Source organism: Rhagoletis zephyria, unplaced genomic scaffold (assembly GCF_001687245.7).
Source record: "Rhagoletis zephyria isolate East Lansing unplaced genomic scaffold, Rhagoletis_zephyria_1.1 Rzeph_scaffold_00723, whole genome shotgun sequence".
Lineage (NCBI taxonomy): Eukaryota > Metazoa > Arthropoda > Insecta > Diptera > Tephritidae > Rhagoletis > Rhagoletis zephyria.
The window spans coordinates 108480-110772 of NW_016157807.1; the positions used below are offsets into that span (position 1 = coordinate 108480).

At 33.4% G+C, this 2293-nt stretch overlaps 1 protein-coding gene across 2 annotated transcripts in view; it reads left to right on the forward strand.

Annotated features, from left to right (window-relative positions):
* Positions 1-2293, forward strand: part of Shal (Potassium voltage-gated channel protein Shal) — a 181392-nt gene that overhangs the window by 107172 nt on the left and 71927 nt on the right. The window lies entirely within an intron of this gene.

The following is a 2293-nucleotide window of genomic DNA, read 5'->3' on the forward strand; positions in this document are numbered from 1 at the left end:
CTTATGGTTACATGTGTATATCTTGGTAACCGCTGCACCAATTTCTTCCAAACTTGGCACAGTTGTTGGCCTTGGTACAGCATACAAAACCGCCGAAACTTTTTAAAATCGGACAATAACCACGCCCACATCCCATATAACGGTAATTTAGAGAAATACAAAATCTTCGATAAATCATTAAATATTGAAGCTAATTTATTCAAAATTGATGCTTGCAACAATTCTTTACAAAGAAATACGTTTATGGTAAAATTTTGGAAAATGGGCGTGGCACCGCCCACTTATGATCACATATAAGTATATCGGTAACCGTTCTACCAATTTGTACCAAACTCGGTATGGTTATTGTGCTTGCCACATAAAAGCAAAGCGTTGAAAATTATTGAAATCCGACTAAAATAACGACCGCTTTTCATATAACGGTATATTTCAGAAATGCTTGAAACTGCAATATTTCGAAATTTAAGGACGCTAATTTACTTAAAATAAATACGCCCCGGCTTATCGTGTAGCGGTAGCTTTCGGAAAGGTGGAAAACATATATTTAATAATTGCGCCGGTTATTTAATGTTCGGCTCCGCCCGAACTTAGAATTTCTTACTTGTTAACTTTTATTAGTTGTTTGTTCAATGTGATGTACATGAGCTAATTTATAAACTTTCATAAAAATAAATATTAACTATACTTAAAGTATTTGTATGATCAGTTGTGGGGGAGTAAGGTAAATTAGTAGTAGAAACTCCTTGTAGTCCTTTTGGCAGCACTGCTGCAAAATACTTTGAAGGAAGATTTTCGCTATACTCTTAATATTAATATTACATTAGATTGATCTCAAATTCAGCTCGGCACAACCGAAATTGAAAGCGATATTTATTCTGTCTAATAACACTGGATCACAAATAAGTGTTTTCTTTTTGTTCTACGAATACCCCTATCCATTCCCCACTTACAACCCGCTGATTCCGAAAATGGAGTTAATTTTTTATTCTATGGGTAAAAGCGCAGTAAGTCAAGGACGTAGCGTAAACGTAGATTGACGTACGTAGCAGCATATCAAATTTGCTGTTGATAGAGAAAGAGAGAGAGAAGCAACGGCAAGAAGAAAATCCATGGATAAATAACAAAGTAATGAGAGATCAAATGAAAACGCGCATAGATTTTTTGTATGAAAAATGAGAACAAAAGAATGCTACGCATACGCGATGTACACCTGAGTAAGTCTCTTTTCTGTTAATATTTCATACAAAAAATGCTTGCGCATTTTCATTTTACCACTCATTTATTTCTTATTTATCCATCGATTTTCTTCATTGGTAGCTTAATTTTTTTGTAAAGGAACAGGCATTCATACAAAATAAAAAATTACAAAAAATCTTTAATTTTTTAATTTTTCCCCTGTTAAAATTTGAACTTGTTTGATTTTTTCATCAAAAAACAAAAAAACTGTAGTGATTTATTAATCTCTGAGAAATTATCAGGCCTATCGAAAAGTGGTGTATATACGGTTTATGGAGAATTTCGTTGTATCTCATTTGCCGTATTACGATTGTTAGATTGGTTCGTAAGATATACATAATTAAGTGGAACNCGCCTACCTCCCATATAACGGTAATTTGGAGAAATACGAAATCTTCGATAAATCAATAAATATTAAAGCTAATTTACTCAAAATTGATGCTTGCAACAATTCTTTACCAAGAAATACGTTTATGATAAAATTTTTGTAAATGGGTGTGGCACCGCCCACTTATGATCACATATATGTATCTCGGTAAGCGTTCTACCAATTTGTACCAAACTCGGTATGATTATTGTGCTTGCCCCATAGAAGCAAAACGTTGAAAATTATTGGAATCAGATTCAAATTACGACCACTTTTCATATAACGGTAAATTTCAGAAATGCTTGAAAATTCAATATTTCGAAATTTAAGGACGCTAATTTACTCAAAATTTATACACAGCGGCTTACCATGTAGCGATACCTGTGCCGGGTATTTAATGTTCGGCTCCGCCCGAACTTAGATTTTCTTACTTGTTTGTTTTAAGCTGAATTACGGTAAATTGAAATATCTCCAAAAATCTCCATAGAATAAAAAATTATCTCGACTTTCGGTATGAGCGGGCGATTTCATATAAGCATTGCATAGTGGCATCCATTGAACATTTTTGCTGTAAACCAGAGTAATTTTTAGAACAGCCTCGGAATAATTTTCTTCGGTTTTAAAGTTTTTTCCTTTTCTTTAAAATTTGCAAACTTGTTATTTGTTTTCTGTTGTGCTTCTCTCTTACAG